This window comes from Jaculus jaculus, chromosome 13, assembly GCF_020740685.1.
Source record: "Jaculus jaculus isolate mJacJac1 chromosome 13, mJacJac1.mat.Y.cur, whole genome shotgun sequence".
Lineage (NCBI taxonomy): Eukaryota > Metazoa > Chordata > Mammalia > Rodentia > Dipodidae > Jaculus > Jaculus jaculus.
In genome coordinates, this window is record NC_059114.1 from 71,495,488 (window position 1) to 71,504,635 (window position 9,148).

Genomic DNA, 9,148 nt, shown 5'->3' on the forward strand with positions numbered 1-9,148 from the left:
GACGGCAAGTGTCTGAAACAGGAAGTCAGAGTCAAAGAACTGCTACTTAAGCAGAAGTAGAGGAAATAAGAGATAGAGTTTAGACTTATTCACTCTACCTCTCACAATTCCTTGAAACACTCAAACTTCTTGTGCTGGCTTTGGAGTAAGGAAATAGATTTCATAGGAAGGGTCATGTCACCTCAGTATAAATCCCAACTTAAAAGGATTGCAAGGCAAAATTCAAACTTACCAAGTGAATCCATCACTTGGTTAGTTGGAGGTGAGTTTTACTTTAAAGAAAGATTCTGAAATTTATAATAGTACAGGTTTCCTTCAAGTATCTAACTTCCACCATTTCTTTAAGTTTCACAAAAAGAGTAGTTTTCTTATTTTGTTCTCTGTGTATCCCTAGTACATAAACTTATCTAATTCGTCATAACAGGCACTCAAAAGCTATGTGTTTAATGTAGGAATTGGTAAACTATGGCCCATGGGCCAAATACCAAATATGACCTTTTATCTTCTGTTGTAGGTATGAAAGTCATGTTCTGTTGGATCATAGAATTAAATATTTCTTTGCTCCTGGCTGCCTTTGTGCCAGCTAGAACCTAAGAGCGCAGAAGATGAGATAAAAAAAAAATTCCCCCTCTATTTTTATTTAAATTTTTTTTTATTGAGAACTCAATATATAAATGTGTAGTAATGATGCACAAAGAGTAAACTCTTCTCCATTTGACTGTGGGATAAGTCTGTTATTCTCAGTTTAAAAGATTAAATACTTCCTTTCTTAGGGTATTTAAGACAAGATTCTGTTTGTGAAAATCATACTGACATCTAAATTCCTCAAACTGTAGCATCCATGTAGGTCTTACTAGTCCTTAGGCAAACCAAGCAGGAGTCTGAGAAAATATACATAATTCAGGCTGTCATTAAACTTGAATGTCAATGAAAACTGTCCTCAGTGTGGCCTCATGGCTAAGTGGTGGTGTTTGATAAGCCTGGCTGGATCATCAGGATTACTGTAGACTGGCCTATAATCCTGTCACCATGGGAAAGACAACGCCTCCTGTAAGACATAATTCTCCTCTGGTCTTCAAAAACATGTGAAACCTGGGTTCAGGCCATAAAGCAGCAATCTTGACTCACAGTGACTCTCTTTTGGGTAAGAATCAGCCTGACAGTGATTATAAAGCAATGAGTTTATAGAAGCTAAGTGGACAGCGAACTTCTGTCTGATCCCTGTTATAGGGTAGAACTGGCTCCACAGACCTGGGGAGTGGCTCAACTAATAGAGATGAGCAGTAAGTTTCTCCTGGGGTCTGAATGTGACACATGTCCAAAAGCTGAATGAGCTAGCTGTCACATTGTCATAGTTACTGGGATGATCGACGAAAATGAGGAAGAGAAAGTGAGTTTTTGTTGTTGTCTGATCTCTGAAAACTTTTCCTTGGTTTTGAGGAAATCTAAGAGAAAGATGTTATTTGCAATAGTTATAAAACCACACTTTCAACTTCTTCCAACTATAAGCCCAAGGAACACTTTAAAGTAAGAATTCAATGGAATGGGCCACATTCTGTCTCTGCCAACTGAGCCTCCTTTTGGCATTTCAAAACCCCTTCTAAAACAAATAAAAAGTGATGATTTTGTACAATGGATAACTTGTGTCCTCATTTCCAATCTTGTTTTGGAAGCTTGATTAGGAAATGATAAGGCTTATTCACCTAAATTAGGATGTTTTACACATTGAGCTGAATTTCCTTTATAGAAAGCTATAATTATAAATTCACACAGACCAAGCAAATGTTTAAGGAAAAGTCATAAATTAAATTCATCCACCAACCAAAAACTCATGAGCTGCCCACAGATTGTCACTCCATTGGGGGTAAGCAATTGGGTCATGTCTCTTTAAATCTTCTTGTTTATCATCTAAGTGGACTATCATTTTGATTGTATCTCCTTCCTTTAGTTGTGATGATGTAAAAAGAACAAAGTCAAGGCACAATATTTTGATACAGCATGTGCTGGTTTCCTCGGGGGATTTCCACTGGTGTGCTTACCTTCTTTGGGCGGGGCAGAAGATGCTGAAAGGACATCAGAGAGAAACCCAGATGAAGTGTAGGGTGTTTAAGGAAAAATGAAAGCCATTCTTACTCATCCTTCTAGGGATTGTGGGGGAGCAAAGGTGCCTGCCCTCTTTCTTCATTTGGGTCTTGTTGGTTCTTTGAAGAGCTGCCTTGCTTCACCATTTCTAGATGATAGACAGATTTGCTGTATTGCTTGGTCATTACTGTTTGTAAAAGAAGCAGAGACAGACAGGCAAGGGGATGAAGAAGACGTGGCAAGGCATAAGAACCACGCACTAAGAAGGAGGATAGGGTTGTGGTCAAAGCAGGCCCTTGGGTGTGGCAGCTTGCTTGGATCTTCAAGTTCTTTTCTGTCATCATGCCACCTCACCATCTGTCCTCACTCCCCTTGTATATTCTGTATTTAGTTTCGTGGGCTCCTAAAATGTGGTGAATCCTTACAAGGAAAGCCAATGTACTGTTCCCCTTATGCAAGCAGGACACAGTGGTTGCACTGACTTCCGATACCAGCTGCTCAAGTATGTCTAGCTTTTCTTGTTTTGATTGTTTGGACCATCTGTAAAATAGATAAGGCACATAGAAATTTTCTTTTATTTTGATATTGCAAAAACTTATATGGTTGTTATATATGACTAATATAGCCCCAAAGACTTGAGAAAACTGAGCTTTCTGAGTGTTTGGACCCTGGAATGATATTGTTGGTGAAATGTGCTAATTCTTTTTTTTTTTAATAAACAAACTTTTTGTTTATTTATTCCAGAGAGAGAAAGAGGTGGAGAGAGAGCGAGCGAGCATGTGTGTGTGTTAGAGAGAGTATGGGCACTCCAGGGCCTCCAGCCACTGCAAATGAACTCCAGATGCCTGTGCCACCTTGTACATGTGGCTTACATGGGTCCTGGAGAATTGAATCTGGGCCCTTAGGATTCGCAGGCAAATGCCTTAATAGCTAAGTTATTTCTCTAGTCCAGCAAATTCTTTATTTGACTATTTACTGTTTATCACTTCAGAGTCCATCTAGGAAGACTGACATTATCCCTATTCTTCTCAGCCAGGAAAAAGTAAAATTATTCCTAGAAAAGATCAGGCTAAGCATCTTTTGTAAAAATATATTACTTAAATATATTTTAGTTAGCATATAAAAAATAGGTTTCACTATAACATTCTTATACATACTTTGTTGATATTAACCTTCATATCCTATTATATTCTCTTATCTTTCCCTACTTCCCCACTGATGATCCCCTTATTTTCCCTATATAGTCTCCACTCTTCATATTTTTCATGTATATTTAGAATAGAGTTGGGTTTCATTAGGTGTACTTCCATGTGAAATTTGTTGTTGTTTCCCTTCCTCCCATTCTTTCCCTATCCATCACCCAGCCATAACCTCCTTTCTGCTCTCATCACACACACACACACACACACACACACACACACACACACACTGCATGTGAAACAAAACACAAAGTATCTCTTGTTAGTCTCATTATACTTTGTTGTTTCTCTTCTATCTCCCACTAGTCCCTATGAGAGAAAACATAAAGTATTTGTTATTCTTAGTCTGGCTCATTTTATTTAATATGATTTCTCTTTCCATCCATTTTCCTGAAGATGACAGCTGTGATCCTTTTTTTCTAAATTTTGTTTATTTATTTATTTGAGAGTGACAGACAGAGAGAGAGAGAGAGAGAGAGAAAGAGGCAGAGAGAGAAAGAGAGAGAGAGAGAGAGAGAGAGAGAGAGAGAGAGAGAGAGAAAGAGAGAGAGAGAGAGAGAGAGAGAATGGGAGAGCCAGGGACTCCAGCCACTGCAAACAAACTCCAGATGTGTGCGCGCCCTTGTGCATCTGGCTAATGTGGGTCCTGGGTAATCGAGCGTCGAACCTGGGTCCTTTGGCTTTGCAGGCAAACGCTTAACTGCTAAGCCATCTTCCCAGCCCCAAAGTGTGATTCTTTATGGATGAATAAAACTCCATTTCAGGCCAGATGTGGTGGCACACGCCTTTAATCCCAGCACTCGGGAGGCAGAGGTAGGAGGATTGAGTTTGATGCCACCCTGAGACTACATAGTGAATTCCAGGTCATCCTGGGCTAAAGTGAGACCTTGCCTCAAAAAAACCAAACAAACTACACACACACACACACACACACACACACACACACACACACATATGCCACATACTTGTTCTCCATTCATCTGTTAATGAGCATCGAGCTTTATTTCATGTCTTGGATTTGGAAATAGGTTGAATATCCTAACTTCTTGTGAATCTTTACAATTTGGATTTATCTCATGAGTAGAAATTTCACTTTATAGAAATTCTAAACCAAAATGTGAAAAGTACCAGGACATTATCTTCTTCAGTGCCCTCAGGGAAACAAACAGTCTGAGAAAAAAATCATTCTCTAGATGTTTTTACATAGGTTTTAAAATAAACCTTTCACATTGAGTATTATGTCCCCAAATGAGAACGATTTAAAAGTCCCTTATTTTGTATTTCTATAGGAAAGGACAAAGTGACAGTTCAGTTAACAGCAGATAGGATTACAACTGGAAGATTCTGGAAGTAGACTGGATGCTTGAAAAATGCTCACAAAGTCCAAAACAGACTCTATCAAGTCTGTATTAACTGCCGCCTCCTACCATCAACTCACCTGCCTTCACTAAGAGATCTTGTTTTAAAAGTATGAAGCAATCTTTGGCATTTGCCTTCTGGGAAGTATAAATAGGTGGCTTAGTGAAGGAAACAATGACCCCCACGGTACCCTAGTCCTGGTCCAATTGCCTTACTGTCTTATCAGCATGTGCTGACTCAGTCCTCAGGGTTCTGAGGAAGAGTCCCAACATCTTGAAGTTTCATTTCCAGGAGCACAACACTTTTCTTGTGTGGCGCTTCTTTCATTTCCCTTTCTTCCTTACCCTCCTTCTCCAGCCCCATGTCTTGTTGATCTTTTAGTCTTTACCTGGGCCTAGTTTGAAATGTTATAGCTAGTTTGATTTTACAAGATTTTAGCCTTTATCTCTGGAGACAACAGAAATGGGGTCTTTAAGTCATAACTTTTTAGTCTTTGCTGAAGACATTGCTATAAGAAAGTGAGCATTTTAATTTTAAGATAGGTTCAAAGGCGAGTGAAGATGCCAACAAGAGGGCTGATGCTTAGGGAAAGTAATACATCTTGTGGAAAGCCCGTACTTGATTGCTTTGATGGGCAGCAGAAGCAGGCATGTGCATTCCCTCCCACTCATAATCTCCCTTCCAGCACCCCACAGTGGTTTGTAGAGGTCTGTGCCAAGTGACCAGTGCCTGGCCTGTGCTTCTCCTTAATCTCTTTCCTTTCCTTCTGCAGTATTCTTTCTGAAGGACTGCATCCATCTGCCAGCCAACCTAGAACCTAGGATATTGATTAGAGCCCTCAGTTCTATTTTTATTTTTATTTATTTGACTGAGAAGGAGGGTAGGGAGAGAATGGGCATGCCAGGGCCTCCAGCCAGTGCAAACGAACTCCAGACACATGCGCCCCCTTGTGCATCTGGCTGATGTGGATCCTAGGGAATCGAACCTGGTTCCTTTGGCTTTGCAGGCAAACACTGCTAAGCCATCCCTCCAGCCCGAGCTCTCAGTTCTACTTCAAACCTCCTTCTCCCCTCTTGGAACCCATCTCCTCTGTGCTGATGAAGTTGCTAAGAATGTCTCTGGTATTCTACAACTTCCTAAACTAACTATGCAAAGTCAACACAAGGTGACTTGAGTCGAATGACCACAGAGAATCACCATGTGTCCCTAAACCAGAAATTATAAAGAAGCTATCTGATGCCATAATATATAACCCTGGGTTATGCATAACTTTTTTTGGTCATTTTTGCATGTGTATGTGGTGTGCATGTGTACATGCATGTGGGTGCACACAGTAATGTGCGTACACATGTATGTGGAAGCCAGAGGTTAACATCAGGTATGTTATTCCATAAATCACCTTATTGATGTAGGGCTCTTGCTTGAACCCAGAGCTCCCCAATTAGTAGCCAGTTTGCCCTAGGCATCCTTATCTCTGCCTTCTGAAAGCTTGGGATTACAGGCAGGCTGCCACGCCCATCAGGCATTTGCGTGGAACTGAGGCTCTGAGCTCTGGTCCTCATGCTTATGTAACAGGGCCTTATGCACTGACTCACCCCTCCAGTCCTGGGATGACAGCTTTAAGATATCACTGTCACTGTTATACTGTCCAAGCAAAGGGTTAAGTGCTGCTGGCTTTTGCTTTCCCACATGTCTTTCTGTTTTTATCACCAGTCTCAGGACACTTTGCAATTCAGCACTATTTGTTAACACTGCAGTTGTTGTGTGGTGTACATGAGATGCTGAAATTAGGAAACCAAGAAATACGGAGGCTTTCACAAAGATGCGGCTGTATCCCTCGGTCACCGTAGATGATCCGTGGAAAGAAGACAGCTTGATGAGTTCCTCTAATTATAAATGTCCGCCCTATTTCACTTCCTAGGCAGTTGCTTTAGACTGACTATTTGAAATTAGCTTAAGAGCACAGTGATCCCATTTCAGGTAAAAGGAGAAAGTCAACCAGCTTTGTTTTTAAGGATGTGAGCAAGAAGTAACTTCTTATTGGCCAGAATATAGACCCTATGGCCACTTTAGCTTAGAGAGAGGAAAGAAAATGCTGTCCGAAAAATGGTTTCTGTGTTGCCAACCAAAGACCAACTTCTATTAGAGAGAGGAAGAAGGGGAGAATTGATGCTGGAAGAACATGTGTTCCTGTAAGAGTTATTAGTACTTACGTGAACGTAAACAGCAGTAAGAATGCAGATACCAGTACCTATTTCCATCTGTAGGAGGAGAAAGGAGGCACCAGGAAGTAATAATTAGGAGAAAAGTGACCTGTCTGGTGCATGCGTCAAGACATGGCCAATTAGGATGTGAGTGAGAGACTTTCAATTACACAAAGGCCATCTTCTCTGTTCATGGATTATTGATCTAAGGAGGTTTCAAATATTAAATTCTACAGCCAATATCGAGAATTTGAGAACTTCCATGAATCTTCCGAGCCTCTAAGTACCTACCTGTAAAAAAGATTGCTTTCATCTATGATGCTCTCAAAAGAGACTGTGACCTGGAATTTTTCATTGCAATGCATTGAACTAGGGGTTGAATGTGTATCAGTGCCCATGAGAACATTGGTTGTAAGGAAACACACATAGTTGTGTCTTTGAGTTTATGGGCTTTGGGCTACTTCCAGATCCTGGCCAGCTCTCTCACCTTCTTCTTGGAAGGCGAGGGGAAGCATGTGTCACAACAGCACATCTCTGTTTGTATGCACGCTGCTCTCTATCTTCCCCTCTCACGAGCAGGCAGCTCTCTTCTTTACCAACAATATTGTCTTTCAGTGACTCTATCCAACTGTGTGTGTGTACGTGTGGTGTGTGTAGGGTATGTGTGTATCTTCCTCAGTCATTTAACATTTTCTGTACTGAGGCAGCATATCTCTTCTGAATCCAGAGCTCACTGATTCTGCCTGTCTAACTGACCATCCTGCCCCAATTACCCCAAGCCTCTGCCTCTGTAGCTCTGAAATTATAGGCAGTCCACCATGTCTATGCAGCACTTACATAGGTTTAAAGAATCCGAATTCCTTAGGGCTAAAGAAATGGCTTAGCACTTAAGGCACTTGCCTGCAAAGCCAAAGGACCCAGGTTCAATTCTCCAGAACCCATGTAACCCAGATGCACAAGGTGGTGCGTGTGTCTGGAGCTCATTTACAGTGGCTGAAGGCCCTGGCACTCCCATTCTCTTACTCTCTCTCTCTCTCTCTCAAATAAATAAAATAAAATAAAATAATTAAAAAGTAGTCCACATTCCTGTCCTCATGCTTGTACTTTATTCACTAAGCTGTCCCTCCAGGCCCTATTCTATCCAATTCTTCTGTTTGCTGCTGGAAACCAAAAGGAATTCATGACATGAGGAGTAATGAAGATGGCATGAGAAGGCAGGGAGTCTTGGACTTTGAACCATTGCTCATCTTGGGCTCTTTCTTTCTTTTTTTCTGAGGTAGGGTCTCACTCTAGCTCAGGCTGACCTGGAATTCACTATGCAGTCTCAGGGTGGCCTTGAGCTCACAGTGATCCTCCTCCTCTGCCTCCTGAGTGGTGGGATTAAAGGAGTGTGCTACCACTCCTGGCCTTGGGTTGGTTTTATTGTTAAAATGCTCTGAGTTTTTCCAGTTCCTGAGAGAAGCTGAATTTCAGTTGGTCATTTTGCAACATCATCCACCCACAATGATGGCATATTAAAGAAAATTTCAGAAAATATTGAGCAGCATGCTGGTCTTGAGGGCACACACAGGTATCCTTGGGTAACCAAGAATTACAGGAGAAAGGTGGCTGATGCCACGGGCTCTGAGTTGAGCTCTAGCAAGGTGATACTTTGGAGATAATTATCAGTACTATGTTCTTCTCCCCATGGGTCTTTACTGTTCTTTATTACTTTTCTCACCACCTCCTATTCCTCATAATTCCAGGCATTCTGAACCTTGGATTCAGGGAAAAAAAAGTACCAGCTGATAGGTTTGAAAAAAAAGTCTCTTCCTGGATTTTAAAATTTATTTATTTATTCATTTATCTGAGAGCGACAGACACAGAGAGAAAGACAGATAGAGGGAGAGAGAGGGAATGGGTGCGCCAGGGCTTCCAGCCTCTGCAAACGAACTCCAGACGCGTGCGCCCCCTTGTGCATCTGGCTAACGTGGGACCTGGGGAACCGAGCCTCGAACCGGGGTCCTTAGGCTTCACAGGCAAGCGCTTAACTGCTAAGCCATCTCTCCAGCCCTCTTCCTGGATTTTAAATGCTGAAAGTCTGAGCCCTGGAGGCTGTAAAACAGTAGGATGAAGAGGATCAACAAAGAGAAGGATTCCAAATCTTTTAAATACCAGTTCTCTATCCCAAAATGACTGGAAAAGGGTTTGTATTGGGGAGAAGAGAATGGAAAGAAGTGACATAAGGGCTCTAGGCAATAGGTCCCACTAGCACCTCCTAGTGTTCTTAGGAGCGAGTTACACCTCCCTGTCTGTACTCTGGGG